Raw genomic sequence first — 21,124 nt, 5'->3', positions numbered from 1 at the left:
TGAACGTGACAACTCACCTGAACGTGACAACTCACCTGAAGCAAACATATTGCATGGGCTTGACTCAGCCAAAGGACTTCCTCAAAGTTCAGAATTGCAGCAGTCTGAGGAAGCTCCTCAAGATGATGGGACGAGCTCTGATGCAGCATGTGAAGAAGGATTAAGTGATGTGAACAGACCTGTTACTGAACAGCCTGAACCTGTGATGATCCAGAATAATGGACTTCAAGATACTGAGCCATCTCTTCGTCGTTCTAACAGATTGCAAGCAAAGCCCAAGAGACTGCATTATGTGACACTTGGGAATCCTCTGATAACGGTGGTGAATTCTCTTTTTCAAGGCCTAAGTGAGGCATTGACTAGCTCTTTAAATGGATTTGAAGATCCAACTAGTAATTATGTTGGAAAGGTCAAAGCAGTGTAACTCAGTGCCACCCTGCAGATGCCCAGGGACGGGCATACCATCAAGAGGGGAGGGTGTAACCCACATAAAATGGGGGTACCACTTTAAGGACTGATATGAGGAGAGATGGACAGCCTGCCCAACCAATCGAAATGCACAGGTCCCAGTATGTTTTGACCAATGGGAGAGCAGTCTGCCGCTGTATGTCCCACCTACGTGCTCTGTGTTTGCTGCTATGTGTGGAGGTAGTCGCGTGCTGGCAGGAGAAAAGAGAGACTGAAGCTTTTGAGCTGGAAAAAAAGTATTAGATATAAGTTGCAACCAACTGTGTTGCACATAAGTTCACTGGTTATCAGCTAACTTTCATGTTAGAAGTAGCCGCAGTGAGTAAACAGGCAAATGCTGCATTTTTCTGGTGACTTTAGAAAGTACCACGTGGAGGTAAACTGTTAGCCTTTGTTAGCTCTGGTTGCTATCAACTGCCTGGAAGTTCATCTCAATCTGCTTCCAGAAGCAAGGTAACACTTGAAGCGCAACTTATGTTTATTTTTCCTTCATGTCGTATTACGGTTATTAAAGAGAAAACATGTCCTGTTACGTTATTTAGAGCCCTGCATTTTCCGACCGAGAGACACTATGCCATTGTCTTCGGCCGTGATGCGCTGAGATCGGTGAGCACATGTTGTATGTCTCAGTTAGTTCATGTCTGTTTCACATTTTATCGTTGAGAAACTGAATTAATCTCAATTGTTTGATTAATAATTGTCGCATATGCGACATATATGCATATGCACTGACTTTACTTGGTTTAATGCATAGTTTATGTAAGAGAGATGTTTTATTTTTGCAAAATTGAGTATTTTTATTGCAAATTTATGTTGAATGTGATTTAAACAAAATCCTAAGTTGTGAATTATAGCTAGAACAGCATAATTAATATTTGAATTGCTCTTCTGACCCTGTCTGTTGACAGGTCAGGTTTTTTTTGTATGCTGAATTGTTCCTGAGGTGGATTCCTCCGGTGAAATAGATGGCGAGCCTTCCCACCTGGACTTAGAGAGACTGAGATTCGCTTCTTTTCTACTTGATGATCTGCTGCACCTTGCAGTGTGGTAGGACTGTATCACTCACACTTTCACGCACAGCTGGTTATACATAAGACCACTGACTGACATTCTTTCATCCCTATTTTCTTTCACACCCTAGGAATTTTTTGGACTTTACCCCTTGGACATTTTTTATTTGGGACTTTAAATAATGAGCTGTTGTGTAGAGCATTCTCCACATGTGAAAAGAGTGTGAGATTTTCATTTGAATGTACATTGGATTTGTGTAATCTGTTTCTATAAGAGTTAAGGAGTCAGGTTACTAGGGTGCACCCGAGCATTGAAACCCGAACATTGAAAACCAAAAATAACACTTGGCCAAGTCATTGCTTTAGTAGTTTGTGTTTTACTTTTCTTTTAATTTTTGTAAGTTTCCTTTCTACCATTGTAAAGTGTCTTTAACCTGTGCTTGTCAACCTTATGGTTTATGTCACTAAAGTTGGCTGGTTCTTTTGAGTTACATTCTTGTCTCTGTGTCTCATTTGAACATACCCCTGTGCTCCTATAGTCGAGCCTATTGGCCCATTGATATATTCTTTTCAACAATTCCCCTTACTGTGTTACATTCTCATCAACACTGTACACTGACCTTGTTTTTTTTATCTGTGGATGATGTTTTTTATATTTGAAATGTATTTTTGTGAAACTAAGCCACTGTTCCTGTGGTCAAACGACTGCTTCATTTGTCTGTAGCTATGTGATATCTGATCCTGCCACCTAGCAAGTCACAGGTGCTACAATAAATAAATACATTCATTTCCTTAAACAAGCATTTTCTTCAGTAACAAATACAGCAGTTTATTTGTAACCGTAAATGAATGATTAAGAACAAGGAAATAAATAAATCTGACACAGTTCTCAAGAGCTAAAGGTTTCTACTTTTACAGAAGCACTTCTCCTGTGTTTGGGCAAGTCGACTGGACAAATACTGTATATTGGCTGTCAGTGAGTGGTTGACCTCGCTTACTGGCCTGCCCCTATGTGAATTCAATTTGGGAAATGATTAACTTGCAAACCAAGACAGTACAGATAATTTTAACATTTTCCCCAACCTTAACAGGTGCAATAGCTTTTCAATAATGGCCAAATTCTGAACATCTTGAATGAACTTCACTTGAAAATGAGACGCTGCAACTGGGAATACATTTTACAAAAATGGAAAGTGTAGAAAAAACATGTATCAACATGACCTCCATCAAACAAGAATAAATGGTAGTTTCAGCTAACGTCTGATTTACATTGTTTTAAAAAATATCCGTCTACATCCCAAAAGGTTGATTCTGTTCATCTGGACGTAACGTTTTCGGTGGGAGAAACGTTTCGTCACTCGTCCAAGTGACTTCTTCAGTCTCAGCTGACTGCAGGTTTCCCCAACCTTACAAACAGTGCCTGAAACTAGCACCACAGACTGAACAATGGGGAACTGTGAGGTCACAGCCCATTGTTGTGAGTGACGAAACGTTTCTCCCACTGAAAACGTTACGTCCAGATGAACAGAATCAACCTTTTGGAATTTACTTACCTGGATGACTGAGCATGCATCAAGACAGAGCCATCTACAAATTAGCACAGGTTCAGTGTGTGATGGAAGTTGTAGTTTCCCTAAAACAGTAAAGACTTAAAGATATACAAAATAACCATTAACTGTTAAATTAAGCTACCATAAAAATTCACACAGTAATCAAATGTCATTTTCCTATTACTGGCACACAAAGGCTTTGTTTGTGTGCTCCATATCCGCTCAGTGTTTCTCCCTCACTATCTTTCTCCCTCTCTCTTCCTTGTATTACCCCCAGCTTACAGCAGCAAACAGAGTTGTATGCAAATACTAAAAGCCATAATGCATTATATTGTTTGGTGTTAACATTTGAATATTTAAATGGCACGTTTTAGATCTAGATATTCCCATTTCAATTTCCATATACTGTACATGCTGCATGCAGACAGTTAAGTTTGACCACATGGCAGCCTGAATATTTTTTCAGTTTATTTGCATCTTTTCCGCACAATATTGGTTTGACATGCCATCATTTTCATTATTATGTTCTTGCTGCATATATACTTGTTAATAATGCAAGTTACCAATGTTTATTAAATGTCTCCAGTATGTGGCCAGTGTCACAGCCACAGAGCTAGATGTTTGAATCACCCACGTACATGCCACTTAACCAAATTGGCAAAGCTGATAAGCTGTATTTACATAGCAGTGTTGCTGAGCGTGATTGCTATCAGTAAAACTTCCCCCCACGCTTTAATGGAAAGTTGGGCTATAACTTAGTGTGGGTTACAGCTGCCCTCGGGAAAATAGCTCAATTACACTCATGGATATAAACACTCATGTGGTTGTCAAAGTGGTAAACAGATGTGGGGTGACAGTCTGTTGTATGTGCTCAGTCAAGCAGCTGTTGCCGCACCTTCATTCATGCACTTGTTCTGATGACGGATTCCTGTTTCTCTTCCCATGGCTCAAAGTGAAGCCGTGTTGTTTGCTTATGGGGCAGTGGCAAAAGGCAGATTATATGATAGAATATTATTAGTGTGCTGCCTGTGTGAAGCTGCACTTTTACTGCTGCTGTCAAACTGTCGGTTTGCACGGAGTGGACATGCATCTCCATAAAGACCTTTCTGTTATTAGGCAGGGCAGAACCAAACCCGCACCATCTTTCCAAACAGAGAAGACAGCATAAGAGCATTCCGAATGATGTCATATGATGTTATTTTGCCTTGGCGCACTGTGCATTTGTGCTCGCACAGTGTATTGAAAAGGACATCCCCTTTGGCTGTTGTCTCATTGGGAGCCTACCTGTCACACGGCTGATATGACGCTCTTTGAATGCAATGTGTACATGTGATCAGAGCTGCAGTGAGCACCCCAGATGACAAAGTGACTAGGAGTGTCAAAGCAGCCTACAAACAGGCCTGTCCTCTTCTAGACAGGAAGCTGGGAGCAGCAGAGGCGCTGCCTTGTCTCATCTGCCAGCAGTGCTCGCTGCCTCCCCGCCTCATCACAGCATCCATGTCTGATGGTGTGCACAACTCCATGCTGGACGGCTGTTTTGATTTCAGCCTGTGTGACACATCTGTTGCTTGTCACGTTGTGTTGTGCCTGTCTTGTGAGCGCGACCGGGGCAAATCTGCTTCTCATCTCTCTGTTCGTGTTTACAAACAGGGCTGGCGTTTACAAACAGGCCAGCATGGTATGTGCTGTGCAGAAGGTCAGAATGCCTTATGAGACACTAGGTGCACCTGTGCAGCTGCTACTACAAGCCATCAATCCTCATAACCTGCTGTAAATGTGTAGGTTGTAGAATGTGAGTGCTCTGTATAAAAAGATGCATTACCTACTAATAAAACCTGTATGAAATGTTAAGTAAAAGCCCCAAGTAATTGCGGCGCTGATTGTATATAATACACAGTGAAAGGAAAAAAGTTATGGATCTTGGTCACTTTCTCATCCTTTAAGAATTTCCAATCATTGTACACTACCTACTGAAAATCAATTACTTCCCTCCCACGTCTAATTGAAAAAATTTGCTGTAAATCAAAGCTGCATCAAGGGAGCATTCTTCACAGTCCGCTCTTTATGGGCTTTCAAAGTACTCTGCATGAGCGCCTCACAAAACTACCAAAATCAAGGATATTCTACGCAAGACTTCCACTGTCAGCTTAAATACATGAGCGATGACTATGGCTAATTGGATCCATCCAATCCATCCATCTATGAAGCACAGATGCTTTATCAGCGAAAATCAAATGACATTGTTTCAATCAGCAAGGCGGGCACAGCACTAAAGAACCAGAAAGGTATTTATTAATGAGATGCTACAGCAGCTTAGAAGGGGTGCATTCACAATTGTTTCATTTCTATGTCCTTGTCTTTCCAATTAATAATCCAAAGTGCTTTATAATTACTAGCTTAGGATTCATTTCCATGTTAAGTGCTGCTGTGACCATAAATTGCAGTGGAAACAGTTCTGATAGCAATGTTTGTTCACTGAATTTAAAACTGTGTTTTTTTTCCGATTATTGTTGAATAAATTAATCGAAAAAGACAAAAATGAACAGAAATGACTAAATTCAAAACTACACTAAAAATAACAGTAAATTCAGCTTTTGTCTACACGAACCATCTGCTTGAGTATCAAACCCTTGCCTGCTATGTAAATGCAATCCCTCTTAAGAGGGTGGGGAAAAATTTGAGATGGCTCATTTACATTGCCAAATGACACAACACTCATACTTTCCATTTACTATCAAACTGTTTTGCAGACACACTAACCTGGAAATGATCAGCCAGAGTACTTCCTCACCACCAAGTCAATGTAACATCACTGCTGTAAAACAAACTGAAATCACACTCAACGGCACACGGCGTGATCGAACACCGTGACTGCCATTTCGACTGGCCTCGTCAGACCACGAGACAACACGTAGCAGCGCTGGCACGGCAGGGAGGCACAACGCTGCTACGGAGCGCTAATATATTCAAAGAGGGATCATTTACTTAAGGCTTGCATCCAAGGATCAGCCTGGCCTTCATTAGCCTCAATCTGACACGGATGTGAACAACATGTTGCCTTGCCACACGAACACTGCCCCTCCTCCCTCTGAACCCCAAACACTTGAATCCCTTTCCTTCTCTGAGACCTTCACAGCAAATTCCTCTGGAAATATCACAGGTTGTTAGCATTCCAGAGAGAATTTTACATGGGTGTACACTCAGGCTTTAATTAGAGACTCTATTTGATCATTCAGCAGCTGGGCTTTATTAAAAATATGGGTTCACCTCGCCTTACAGTCACCCCCGGCTCAGTGTGAAAGAGCTCACAGAGGCAGAAGAGTCTACGAGAGGAGAAAATGAATATTCATTGCTCGATACATAGAGTGTCTGTATGGGAAATCTACACCCCGCGAGGCAGTGTTTACACTTGGTTTACAACAACACTGAATATCAGTCATGTCACAATCACCACTGTGAGCAAAGTTCATCTCTATCTTTTTTTAATGTGAACACCTGACTAATAAGATCTCCATTAATAGTCTGTTTCCGAGCCACATGTTGTTTACTGAAAAGCTTCAACCGTAAATGTCAGCACAGAACCCAAGCTACATCGACCTGAAAGAACCAAAGAGATGTAAACTATATCTGACCAAGGTCGACAGGGACTATAAAACAAACACCGGGTTTAAGGTGAAGTCTTCCCTGCGTGAAGGTTAGCCATGTTTTGTGTTTACACTACACTGCAGGCTTTGAAATTGTTTTGCAGTGTGGAGTCTGCCCAGGGTCATTGTTTGTTTTTGACGTGTTTATACACCACACAAGGAGTAATGACTTCTAGGATAGTCTGGGGATGCAGACATGAGCCAGCACACTATCTGCAATTTTCTTTACTTTTCAGGTTCACAGTTAACTCTGAACACCAGCACGACTCACTGACCTGGCCCCTTGCACGCATTTAAGCATTCAAACTCATGTCAACATGCAACGGCATCAGGAAAAGAGGAAATCGGTTACTATGCAAAACCTTTCTTATCATCCTGTGGCATTCAAACTCACAACTATTACCATATAATGCCCTTCTTTGAGAAGACATTAGGAAGAATGCACCAAAAGCTGGTGCACGAGTCGTGTTTCTTAACCAAATGATGGTGTCTACTGATGTTTCTGTGAGGTACTTACTTTAATCTATGGCTCCACAGGATGTCACCACTGGAGTGTCCTGGCTGGATCGGCAAGCAGTCAGCAGAAGAGGAGGAGAGAAGAAGAGAGGAGGTAGTAAAGGAAAGTTAAGGGGTGGGGGTGGCAGAATGGAAAAAAGAAGAGAAACAGTGGAAATTATTTCAAACGTGAAGGTGACAAAAGCAAGAACATACTTATTTTTCCACAATCAGCTTTTTCAATAATAACCATGCTGTCACAACACGCAACCACATGCACCTCTCAGTTAAGTGTGAGTTCAAAACTGAAAGGTCACAAAAAAGGTCACTTTCAAATTAATATTCATGTCAGGCAGATAATAGGTTTGAACAGGCTTCTCAGTGGACCGTTTACATATCAGTGGATCTAGATTTAGTCTCTCAAACAAGAACTCCCTTGATTAAACAAATAATGACAAATTCCAACAACTGTAACTGAGTCCAAATTAATTTGAACATTGCTCTAATTGCATTTAAGCACTCCTCCTCCCTAACCTAAGATCAACCGCGTTTTAATTACTGCCTTCTGAAGAATGAATCCCCGCAGTGGCGGTGGAAAAATAAAAATAGAGCATGTTTTACAGAACACTAAAATGTAAATGTTTTTGTTCGGTATAAATAAAGCTCCACTGCACTGACTTCTCACAACACTCGTGCTTTCTGAAATAGCTTGTTCGCCCTTTTCAAATTGCCACACATTAGCACTCAGCCTCTTACAGCCGTGCTCTGTCATTCAGCTCTACTGCCCCATGCCCCTTCGCCTTAACTCTTTCCCTCCGTTTGCAAACACGCAGGGAAGAGACGGCGAAATGTGTTTCCTGAATGGGAGGAGAGGTGGAAAAAGCCCATCCTGCCCCAAGAATCACCGCCGCCCCGCCAGAGCTGCCGCCACTGGCCTTTCTGCAAAGGCAGCAAAAGTTCCCCAAGAGGGGAGCGTCTGCCAACTCAAACAGGGCTCATTCTCCTCTCTCTGGGCCGTCAGCCGCCCATGTGGGCCTGCGCTGGGCTTCCTGAGGGCTCAATGCAGCTGGAGGACTTTGAATAAAGGTAACGCCAATGTCACAGCTACTGTAAACTTGCGAGGCTGCTCCTGTCAGCAGGACATTCCCAATCAAAGCAGAAACAACCCCACCTAAAACACAACACATTGTTTTTTTCCACTGGCCCCAAGTCCAAACTTCCCACGAATCACAAAGACAGCACACAGGCGAGAGGGCAACCACGGTTCCCTGATCTTGCCAAACAAAATGCCAAGAGACCAGGAATGACATTCAGCTCTGGGGTTTAAAAATACGAGCAATTTGAAAATGATTAGTCTTATTTTCTTGTTGAGCGCCTGACACAGGAGAGGAAACCAGAACAATCAACCCAACTGCCTTTTTTTCTGCTGAATTTAGAAACACTAATTAGTTTTGCTCTCGTAAAGCCAACCTGAAAACGACCAATTAGAAAGTGAAAATGAGACATGCAGAGAAACAAGAGCTTGTCATTTGCACTGTTTAAGTCCCATATGCACAACTTTACTGTGATGACTTTCACACAAGCTCGAGATGATTGGCATGCCACCTACTAAATTTGATGTCGCATACACACACACACCAGTCAAACAGCCTTTTGCCTAGTTGGATGAAACTATTACAGATCTGTACGACCACATCAAATTCAAGCTAGGCAGCCTGGGCATGCAGATGTCTGAAGCACCAGGCTGGGAGAGGATACAGCCCACCAGGCTGACCACAGCACCAGCTGGTTACAGCTACAGACGTACCAGAGCCAAACTGCTCCCCCTTACAGGTGCCTCTTCTCTGAGTTTCCTCTTTCAGGGGTACTGGAATAATACATCTGTATGTACTCTTTCACTGTAACAACTGAGGCAGGTATCTTTAAGTACTTCTTTTTCAGACACACCTGAAATATATTTCACCTGCTGAGTGCCGTTGGTTCACATCTATCCAGTCACTAGAAGTGAACGTAAAATGTGAAAATTATCTGCAGGAATTTCAGTGCTATTCCCCCGGCAAACAGTGGCGAGTGTTTCATCACTGTCGGACTGAAGACGGATGAGCTGTCAGTGCCTTCCCCTGTCCACAATCCAGCTCCTGGGCTGGGAAGTGGCTAAAAAAGGCCGGGGCAACGCTTTCCAGGACTGCGCCTTTTACTGGGAGTAATTCTCAGATGCCAGATTGCTGCCAACGTCCTTGCAGCCAATGGCAGAGAGGCCAGTAAGTTCACATTAACTGCAGAGTGTAACTGCACTGAACATCTGCTCATGAATGAGAGCGCTGCCCACTAACTCAGCTAGTTGAAGCCCGCTGATGAAAAATTCAACGTTCTCCTCGTTGGCACGCTTGTTTTGCACTATTCTCCTGAGCCCCTAGAATTATATTAAGAGAATTTCAGCACGGCCTGGTGTATCTGAGAGAACAGCTGGCGCTGAAAAGAGATCTGCCGCTCGGCGAGGGCTCAGGGACTTCACACGGGATCTGCCTTCTCCTACACCATTTGTCCTTGAAGAGAAAAAAAACCCCACCAGTGTTAAGCACCCAGGTAATAATAAGAAAGCAGAGGCTACATTTAGCTGATTACACCACCCGTGTACAGCGGACAGCGCATAACCACTGAAGACATGAATCGATATTGAGTGGAAAAGGAAGACAGAAGAGCATTTGTGACATGAGGCAGCTCCCCCGACCTCAGGAGGCCTATTCGGTGCACCTCTCTTTTGTTTGTCTTGTTTGGCTCATTAGATTGTTAACTAGGAAGAATCTGCCCCCCAACCCCACAATATGGAACAAGCTGAATCAGAAACAAAGGCAGTGTGTTAAGGGAACAACTACTTCAAAGACCTTCAAGTGCTGCAATCATGTGCCCCATAAGTTTCTAATGTTACAGGAGATGTGAAATGGACAAATATACAATGTTCAGGCAAACAATGAAAGTTGTCATGTTCATGTTCTACGACAACTACTGACCCCAACTTTTTCTGGCATGCCCCATTTCACCACCCAAACCCAGTTCATGCATCACTCGCAGCTATTTTTAATCAATTGGCAACTATAAGAAATGATCCAAATTTCGGTAAAAATAATGTTTAGCACGGCAGCAACAGCAAACTCCCAACTTTCATTTTCCCAAATCAAAAATCATATTTATTCAACTTAACTTGACTCTATATTTTGCCCCTGAAAAAAGGTACACGGTGACATGAACTGACAAAGTCTTTCCTGTGAAGATGATGAAACCGTTTCTCCATTTAAAAATGTTAAATTTAAGGAAGTGATGACTGCTTGCAAACACTAAGAATAAAAGATTACCAAACTCGGTAATTTCACTTCTGTCTTTCTGGAAATACAGTTAACATATTTCTATATGTCAGCAAAGAGCACAAACTAAGAGAGCGAAACCATGTTTCTCATAGTTGATTTAGTTCAAATCTCAGTTTTACAATGTCTGACCTTTGCATCAAAATCAGGTGATTTTAATACATCTCTGCCTTCATCTGGATTTCTGTGCTTCGTGTTGAAGGAAGCCAGAACAAGCTTAATTCATTTCTTTAATACCATGCACTGGATAATGTGGAAATCATGGCAATGGCCCAAAAGGGGATCCGTGAATATGATATTGCCATTGAAAACTGAGAGGATGTCTGGTGAGAAGCTCATTTAGCTGGTGACAAATGACAGCACTTTGTCTTCCTGACAAGATCCCTCCTTCATCAAATGTCCAACTTCACATGGAAATAGGAAATCACACATTATCACACTGACAAACAATTACAACCATGTCATTAGCAGCAACCCTGGGCCTGGGACCATTAACAAAATACAATGTTGCACACCACGCTAACCATCAGAAGGAACACAGGATGTAGATGAAAATCACTGATAAATCAATCATGACACAAACAACCTGATGCTTATAGTTTGGGAGCTATAAATGGAGGGAATGAGGGGTGATTACAGTCGTGTGTGCCAGCTAAATAAATCACAAAAAAATTAATAAATAAAAAAGCTCAAGCAATCAAAAGTTCTGAATAAAGATGTACGTCTTTGCTGATGACAGAACAGTGCTTGCTTTATATTAAAAGTCAACACTTTAAAGGAGTTTCACTGTACGTGACTTAATCAGATATGGAGCATTAGTATCTTTTTTAATACATCTCCCAGTGTCAGGCAGCAAATGAAAAAAGCTAGCCTCTGTAAATATGACTGCTTACTTCTAACACAAACATTGTTGACACCTAATGTAATTTCAGCGGGACATCCAGCTGAAAGCACACCGGGGTAATATAATGCTCTTAATGAGAATTCCTTCCAGCTTGAGACCTTGGCGAGATAGCCATAATGCATGGCTTCTCTTTTTAATAAAATAATTGTTACAGTTATTAAAGATGAATCTCATCACAGCCGAGATGACAAAATAATTCATTACCAAAACCAAGGCTTTAAATAGCTGCAAATTATGGAGCCCTACCCCCAACCCCTGGAAAATACACTTCTAGATAAATGGCTTCGTTATTTCATATAAATATTAGATATACAGCATTCTGCCCTTGAAAGGAAAAAAATATTGCAACTGTCCATTAAATAAGTTTGCATACACACAATGCACCATGGGCAACGCGTCAATAACTATTCAAAAATACATAAAGAAATAAACAGTTTTCCAAACCTGTAGCAGCCACAAAAAAACCCTACTCTGTTTTTTTTAATCAAACCGTGCATTTGTTTTATAAATTAATTGCATCTAAATCAATTCTGTTAAGCAGAATGACTGAGTTAGACTGTATTTTTTTACTGTTACTACAATAATGACCACAATTGTAATGTTATGTATATATTTTCTCTCAAAATTTCAAATGAAAACACAAATGTAGATAAATCTAAATTACACTTGTCCTCAAAAATTACATAGAAGCATTCTTAAAAAAAAGAAAAAAAAGAAAAACCAGACACATGCACACAACACTGATCGGCTACTGCCTACATGACGTTGCACGTATTCCAGTTTGGCTTCTTTTGGAACATCCTATGTTTTTCCTTATAGCACCTCCATGTGTGAAACAGAGAGTGTTGGAAGATATTTGTATTAACTTTCACCAATCCATCCCACCTCCACCCCTTCCTGTTCACAGCTCGCTTCTAGTTTTATTTATGTATTCAAAAGAGATAATTTACAGTGATGGCATGGAAACTTCCCAGCATGCCTTTTAACCTGTCGTTTTTCACTCTCTCTGCAGCAGGATGTCCAGAGGAAATGCTTTATTAAGATCCTGCCGACATGAAGAGCTGCTGTGACTTACTGGTGCATTACTGTCTAAAAGGCAAAGTTATTTAGACCAATAAAAGGCTAATATATTGTTGGAGTGGAATTACACAGAAGTTATCTCTGCCTTAATAACATCACCGCAACCCCTGATGTTGTTTAGATCAATAAAGCCCATTAAAGTACAGACCTCAAGCGCAGATAAGGCTGCACTGCCACAGCAAAATACAGCTTGCTAGCATCTGAGAGATCAGAGGTCTTTCTCTGGCACACAAAAAGTGGTCAAAATGAGAAAAAGACACTTCAACTTAATACCATAAAAACCTTAAATTCAATGAAGTTCACCGTCTGCCTCCTGGAGCCTCCTGGCCTACACATAAACAAGTAGGAAGATGCTAATGGATTTCAGATATTGGTCAGACAAAGTAAAGAAAAGCCAGAAGATGTCAAAGCAAAGGTGAAACTGCGCTACACCCCACGGCTTCATCTCTGCACTGGGTTTCCTGTTAGGAAGGGGTGGGCTTTTAAGCAGCTCTCTTATTTCAACACTTCCAAAAAAAAAAAAAGTCCTACTATAAACTCCCTCTTGACCTTCAACTTTGCCTTCGAACACAATTTCATAAAGGGGTGAATTTTCCTTCTTTTCCCGTCAGTGCAGCTGCTTATTCTCTGCACCGATGATGTCACTGTAAACTCTGATTCAAAGATTAAATGAATTTCACCCACGTAAGGCAAGGGGGGAAAAAGTGCATAAAAGTAGACAACAGCTGAAAATACATGTCTAACTATGTCATCTAAGGGGCTCATTTTTAACAGTGTCCACCAGGTGATGCACTAAATCATGCTGCTGTCCATCAGCCCTAAAGACAGATGACCACAGCCTGACCACTTGCTTGAGGCTCCGCCCCAAGCAAAGATGACAACACAGAAAGAAGAAAAGAACATCAGAGTGTATGTATAGCTGCGTATATGTGTGTGTATGTATGTGCACTTTCTCACTTTTGGGAGTGCAGACGGCATTCACGTGCACTTGTAAATTGCAGCACACAGAGATACCACAGGAAACCACAGGAAACGCTATCTCTATAAGCACGCGAAAAACAAACAAGACTTTTTTTTCCTTTCTTTTAAATACAAAATGTCCCCTATGGCTTATACAATGTCAATAGGAAGTTTACAGACACCGTGTGCTCAGATGTGGGGGGAACTACGCTGAAGACACAAACAATGTTTTAAAAAAAAAAGAAAAGAAAAGAAAGAACAAAAAGACAATAGCAACAGTATTTTTGCAAATAAGTTTCTGTTGCTTCTCACAGACTCATCTCAATGTACACCTGGGAAGACTGCGCTGGACAGATGCTGTAATTCCAGTGCCGGATTAAAGTACTAAAACTCACCCAAAAATGTTTCCATCATCATTCTTTTACTCGTCTGTCATTCTGGCTCATGCTTTAACAGCTGTAGCCACTGCAGCCCAAGCATATATATATATGGTTCATGTGTATTTTTACACAGCATTATCCTAGTACAGTAAATCACAGCTAATTTTAAACAGGACTTGTAATGTCTTTATTTATTTTCTAACAAATGTACACTGATGGTGTGGTGAATGTTCCTAGTAACCATGACCAGGTTTTCATGAAATCAGGTCAAAGAATTGAGCAATAACTGCAAACCACTGGTTTAAACTCACTTTCAGCTATTTTCTGCTCACTGACCTGTACGAAGCCAATGAGAGAATTAATATGGTTATCTCAGGGTAACCGATCAGATGAGAGTTTGCTTAAAAGAAAACTGGTGGGCTCCAAAATGATGCATAAGAAAATATTCTGAACTGTGAATCATGCAAAGCTACTTTCCATGAATCACAATCCAAGACTAAACAGCTAGAACTGGCAATGACGTTTAAGACATTTAATAAGGTTTAAGAAGTTGCAGCTTCCCTCAGTTTGATGGCCTGTAAGAGGTTGTACTCCACTTTGCTGATTTGAGAAACAGATTGCAATTATCAATGTGTCCACATGCATAAGTGACACATAAAAAATTGGGGGGGGGGGGGGGGGGAATGCAGCACAGAGATCTTCAGGAGGTCCAAAAAAACTATTTATCTAACATCTAAATACAAGAACCTTTAAAGGTCTTGAATTCAGGTAATTTCATTTAAATCATTTTAGGATTTTTACAGCCCCTGCAGACAGCTGTGACATAGAGACAGGACAGAACATCTGTCACAGTGAGGACTGTGAATAATAACTCCAAAAATGTATCAGCTATATGACAATGTGATATTACCGAAGAATAAATACACTGCAGACAAAAAAGGGAGAGAAGAAAGATGAGGCGGGAAGAGGACATACAAGAGAGAGCAAATCCTCTACCAGCAAGTGAAAGCATAAATAAAGTGTGGCACATCTTTTACCTTCTTCAATTATCTGCCTTTTGACATGCAAGCTGAGCACAGTGTAATTAACATCTCAGGAGATAATGGGGTCGCTACTCACTGATCAATCTCACACATATATTATCTGCCTTTTACCAATCCAAGCGCCTGTTATTCTAGGAAGGAAATATTCCAGAGCGGACTTTTTCCCCCCTTTTGGGTGGGGGCATTTAATAAAACTCTGGTAATAGGCCTAATGACTCATCCAATTGGACTCATCTTCCAAAACATCAATTAGTCTAAGACCCAACTATACACAGCATTGTGTATAGCAGTAAATAGAAAATCCAAACCAATTGAAGGAAGAGGTGACCAGGCTGTCATCATCTATTACATACACTGCCATAGATGAATAAAAACACTTTAAGACTGCTCCCTCTGCGTCTAGAGCAGTTACAAGTGTTGTTGCTGAGTCTGCCGACCCGATAAAAGCATTTAACAATACTATATGACTATTTGAACTTCCTAATGTTGCTAAAATACACTTTTTTAAAGAGGGAATGTTTGGTTTGTGAATGGAAATAAACTTTTCAGTATATTGCTATTGCAAATTCTTTTTACCCCCATAAATACAGATATTACAAAAGCACAGACAGAAAGTCCTAGACTTTCAGCCATTGCCTATTTATGTCAAGACTTTTAGATCAAATCACTTGTGCTGTAATGCATTAGTGAATTTTAATTCACTAATTTTAATTAATTCACAATTCTGCTCATTTTGAGCTGCATATTTTTTGTTCTTATTCTCTAGTAAAACAGTTTTTGTACACTTCAAAATAATCTTCATGTACCCCTCCCCCCAACTGTCATAAATAGCGGGTGGGTGGACCTGTAGTAATAGCCACAGTTGTACTTTGTTAGAAGACAATATCAAAAATATCCCCTCTACCTGACATCACACAGAGCCAAAAGTAAAAATAACAATAAAAAGCTTTCTGACACCAAACTTTTTTAGCTTTTTACTTGTGCCTACACTTACTTCACTGTGTGAAACCAATTTATCAAACACATGTAGAATACACAATAGCTCTAGCTACTGAGTCACATAACATTTAAAATGTATTTTCTGTCAATTGTACCTTGTTAATTTAAATAAATCCTCAACGTTCTGAAGTCATTGACACGAGACACCTAAAAAAGAACTATGTGGTAACTGGTTATCTTACATTACTCATCTGCCCTCCCACCAACAATGTCTGCTTTTCATGGTTATTCTAAATGTATCTTTCCCCCTCGACTGCCGCACTGTGGTTCTCCCTTAGGTTATTTGCCAGATGCCTTTGAAGAAACCTCAAATCAGTACTGAAATTTATGTTGTTGTATATGTGAGTCACATCCACATGCTGCTCCTGTCAGGTCAATAGCTACCTTCACAGATTTGAAGATGTGTCCCACGACAGAAATGACTAGCACACGGCTAACTAAAAGGGATAAAAGAAGCACAGAAAGCACTTGTTAACGCGCAGTACATTTGACTTCTGAGAGCACTGATGGAAGCAATGATTGAATTCACCAGCGAGGAGAAGCAATACTTCCTCTTTTAGAGACTGTGACGACAAACGTGTGTGTAGCAACTGTGTATCTGTAATGACAACTGCTGTTTAAATTGCATCACCCACAGATGTGTTAATCATCCTTTATATATTGGACAGTGGTGGCAAACCTCAAGACTGAGAATAATACTTGCTTTTGCTTTCTAATCCTACTTCTGATTTAATAAAAATTGTCTGTCGTTTTCATATTGATCTTTAACTACACTACAAGTAAAAGTAGATTCAGTTGGTTTCAGCACTTGGTTGTTACAAATTCAATTTTGATAAATCTACAAGACTGACTACTAAACTTTACTTGTCAAAAACATTAAAAAAAAAAAAAAAACAAATAGTCTGTGAAGGTCCAAAAAGGCATTCAAAAAGCTGTAAGTCTTGCCCAAAGAAGCGAATGTAAGACAATGGCTGCCGTTGCTGCAGGGAGCTGTACTTTAAGTATATTATTAACTCAACACTGCCTGGACATGTGGGGGCTGTTTTACAATTTAGGCTTTAACAGATGTGGATTTTATGTGGCAGGTTCTCCAGAGTTTAGATGCTGCTGTCCACACAGATGAGGCCGTAAGGCGGGTCATAAAACCTGCCTTTGAAACTTTGGACGGATTAATGCCGACATGACAGCTAGTGAGCAGAGATCAGAACGGCTCACCTTTTCAACACACTCACATGCTTACCATCTGATATCCTACCAGACGAAAGCCGAAGTTGGAATCTAATGAAAAAGCAAAAAAGGTGTGCCTGCAGCAGGTTCACTTTTATCTGACTAATCAACTAATAGTTTCAGGATATTTCCTCCTGGGTGGTATGAAAGGATGTTGCACACACTTGCATGTTTTAAAATGAGCAGTTTACTAAAATAGTGAATAGTGTATTATAGGGTGACAACAATGGTAATTGCACTTCAACCAGTGTACAGTGTAATTATTGGGATTTACACCCCCACCCCCACCCTTACCTGCCCACCCCTGCTTTACAAGGTAGAATTCCTGGAAGGGAACCTGACACACTCATTTGAACTTTCTTAAAACACACACTCTTTTAAATGTAAGCTTTTCTCACAGGCTCCGTTTTGTTCACTGCCTTTTTTTTTATTTTTAATTAGATTATGTAACACCTCAAGAAAATCTCTGTCACACAATACAATCTTAGTGCTTCACACACTCCTTTTTTTCAGTGACCCATGTTGACTTTGGTACCACCTCCTGGGTTAGGCAGGAAGACATGCTGAGTGAGCTCTCTGCTGGCTGGATCCAGACCCAGCCTCTTACACAATGCAGGCTGCCTGGCTTGCAGCAGGCCAGCCCCTCCTCTCCAATAACCCACTTCCCATTCTTGATCAAACCTGGGGATTGTAGTGTAAGGGTGGAGATGAGAAAGATGGGAGGAGGTGTGTGTCTGTGTGTGTGGTGGTGGTGGTGGAGAAGGGGGTGCACATCCTGCGTGAAACCGCATCCTGAACAAGCATCGCTGCATCTCACTGTAAATAAATACTCTCTCCTCCGCGCAGCTTCCGTCAACTGTCACCGCCTTGGCTCCCAATCACCTTCAAGTCCAAACAGGAAAGTGCAGGGAGGCGAGGGAGATGGCAGATATGAGCTTTAATTTGCTTCTCGCTGCACTTTAGCCCGGGTGCGCACTACTTCCTATACTCCTGCTCTGACCAGCTGCCCCGGCTTCGTTCCAGACCCTGAGTCCTTCCTGTCACCTTTCATTACCACATTATCCAGGAGGAGGCTCCCTGTGTAGCTGGGAAATCACCATTTGGTGGGACACCCACCCCCCGCCTCATTTATGTTGTATTGTGTGAGACATTCAAAGCCACGCGCAACATCCTCAGAGGAGTGCTGCTGCCTTGTTACCTGCTAATCCCCTGTGCATTATAACAGGAGATGCAACTGAACAACGGAGCATGACGAAGGTAACAACTGAGACATGACAAGCTCGCAGTCCATGAATCGCTGTGGATTTCGAGACTGGTGCAGTGTGCAAACATTCATTTTTTGATTAACTATTGAAGGTCTTTCTTGATACGATTACAAACCACCAGGCCTGTTACATAATCAAATATTTCTGATCGGGGACACAGCAGGAACAGGAACGCCCGATGAATTAAATGAACGACAGAAACTCACAGGATAGCAGCTCCCCTTACTGTTTATACGGTTGCCCGAAAGGTGGTCCTATTTCAAGAGCGAGAGCATCCAGGGCCGCAATCCTCCAGCACTTCTTGCATTGTTTTATTACACTTGAATGAGCTGAGCTGAAAATGGCATGCAGCTGCTGACTGCAGCGCATCAGTGTTTGGCCCGGGCTTAGCTTTGCCCACCGGGCTAGAAAAAAAATCACTCAGAAACTGATCTGTCAAAATAAGACTATATGCTACAGCCAGGATGCTTTTATCTCTATGAAAATGTAATAAAAATTGTACATTTAGAGGACACCAAACAGAGCATTAGGTATTTTAGAAAACTGCATCAAATTCTTTCAATGATAAAGTCTGCTGGAATTAAGATCAGGACATTTTCTTTAAATCTGAACCCAAGACCTCTACAGAAGCTTTAAAACAGCAGCAGTATTCAGTAAAAGCAGCTGGCACTTCAACAGTAATGACAATGTTTGCCCAAAGGATGGAATGGTAGATTGCTTCTGTCCAAAACTATTAAAATAATGATCTAAGTGAAAAAGAATTAACAAATTAGGACTACGTTAATAAATCGGACGCTACGCAGCAGCACATGTTGCAACAGTAAGTCGTCACTGTTTAAAACAGCAATATTTTCCAACCAAATTGGCAGTTGAAGATAGGAGCTTCATGCAAACTCTTTCATGGGAATGTTTTACAAAAGAAAAAAATGCACAAAGCAGGCGGCAGTTATTAAGCCACATATTTACTGCCATCTGCGCGTAGTCTACTATTTTGCATCCGATCAGAAATCAGCTGAATGCGGTTAGGCATGCCACAAATATATTCAGCCTCTCCTTCTCCTCCGAATGTTGTGCATAGCTGTTACACTTGTGCTAAGCTGTGCCATCTTCAGCAGACAGTTATAGGCGCCTTCCTCTTTGCCTGAGGAGAAGGCTCACTGGCCAGACACATTACTTTAAAGGGCAGCATTTCAATGAACACGTCTCAACCTGCCCAGGGGGAGTGTGAGTGTCTGTGCGTTTGGGTGTGTTTATGTTTTATCCTTAGGACCCCCAATTGTTGTTCATTTGCTGTGCAAAGACAAAATAAGCACATAAAGGCCAAAATGTGCTCTTCCCTGGCCTTCACCCACATCACAGCACTTTTCCGCATAAGTGGCTAACCAGAGATAATTATACAATTAAAACAATTTTCCGCATCTATCTGTCAGTCTGATCTAATTCACCATTCGAATGACACTAATGGCGTAAGCCTCTTCTGTCTCCTTCTCCGAGCAAAGCCTTTTTCTCTTTATCGCAAAACACACCAAAGCCATCTGTAACAGAGGAAAACAGGAATGGCTCTCTCTGATGTTTAGCAGGATGTTAGCGAATAAAGTTAAGACCAGCAGCTTTTCAGCACGATCCATACGGCAGCAAGGAAACGGGAAGGTTCATTTGATTGTTGGTGTAAATTAACCCTTGGTTGCAGGAATACAAAGAAACAGAGTGACTCTCATATTTTCTGAGACAACACTCCCTTCAACCAGCGCTGATATTAATAATTCATCATGACAAAATACATTACCAGAGAAAGCTGAACGTGAAAAGAAGAGTCAACTGTGACAGGAAACCAGTCACATTAAAGCTGGGCTCTGACACTCAGCAGCAGAACGTGAAAAAATAAACTGTAATCTTTCATTGTTCGAAGGAACAGGAAGATGAATTCCCATTTCAATAATCACATTATGTAGTTGATCGAGTGGCCGATCTGCAGGGAGGTATAGCCTTAGATTGTGCCTTTAGGACAGACCTACACAGGGTGTGAACAACAAGGGAGGATTTAGCCAAACCTTGACCTGGATATCCTGCATCTCGGTCCACCCTGTGAGGACAAGGAACACAGATATGAACTACTCCTACACAAGTTCAAGGGAAATGCTCACATGGTGCTGCTCTGTTCTTCTCAGCTAGCGCCACCAATACAATGGCAGCAGCGAGTTTTATGTTTATGAGCAGTCCTGATGGGGATATGCATATCCATTATCCATTAGATATGAGTCTGCCTGTAGTGGGGGTCTGGTATTAACCCACAAGCAAGTGCCCCATCAGCAGAGAGGAAAAAACTGCCTTTTATGGCAACGGATAGCAGACTCAAGCCATTGGCCACAAAGCCCACAAATGAGGCGTTAAGTGTAGTGGCAGGCCAGTAGAGAAAGAGGAGCAGAGAGATATGACCCTTTTCTCATCCATGCATGAATCTGCCCTCTGCCTCTCTTTCTCGCTCTGTGCCAGTCGTCTAAGAAAAGAACACATCCAACCATGCTTAACTACCCAACAACGCTCACGACTAAATAACAACTGTCACCTGCAGCAGTATTCACCACAACGCTGGTAATGTTACCGCCGTGTAACGTAATCTTTCTAATTGAATATTAATTTTTATACAATATTTGGAGAGATTCCTAACTGACATTTTCTGCAATTAATTGCCAGATAGAGGCAGGTCTAGTGCGGCAAAGTTAAAAAATACAACCTG

At 41.4% G+C, this 21,124-nt stretch overlaps 1 protein-coding gene across 10 annotated transcripts in view; it reads right to left on the bottom strand.

The window, feature by feature from the left end:
* The window catches only part of foxp1b (forkhead box P1b), a 154,956-nt gene that overhangs the window by 114,066 nt on the left and 19,766 nt on the right, over positions 1-21,124 (bottom strand). For all 10 annotated transcript variants that reach the window (XM_086291390.1, XM_086291394.1, XM_086291401.1 and 7 more), the window contains one exon: positions 7,190-7,233. The gene's annotated coding sequence lies outside the window, so the exon portion shown is untranslated. The remainder of the gene's footprint in view (positions 1-7,189; positions 7,234-21,124) is intronic.

This window comes from Aulonocara sp. 'chitande type north' Nkhata Bay, linkage group LG5 (assembly GCF_057382095.1).
Source record: "Aulonocara sp. 'chitande type north' Nkhata Bay isolate Kocher_YH1m ecotype deep benthic linkage group LG5, A_spYH_male_GT1.1, whole genome shotgun sequence".
In the NCBI taxonomy this organism is placed as follows: Eukaryota; Metazoa; Chordata; class Actinopteri; order Cichliformes; family Cichlidae; genus Aulonocara; species Aulonocara sp. 'chitande type north' Nkhata Bay.
This window is presented reverse-complemented; position numbering and strand designations above follow the sequence as displayed.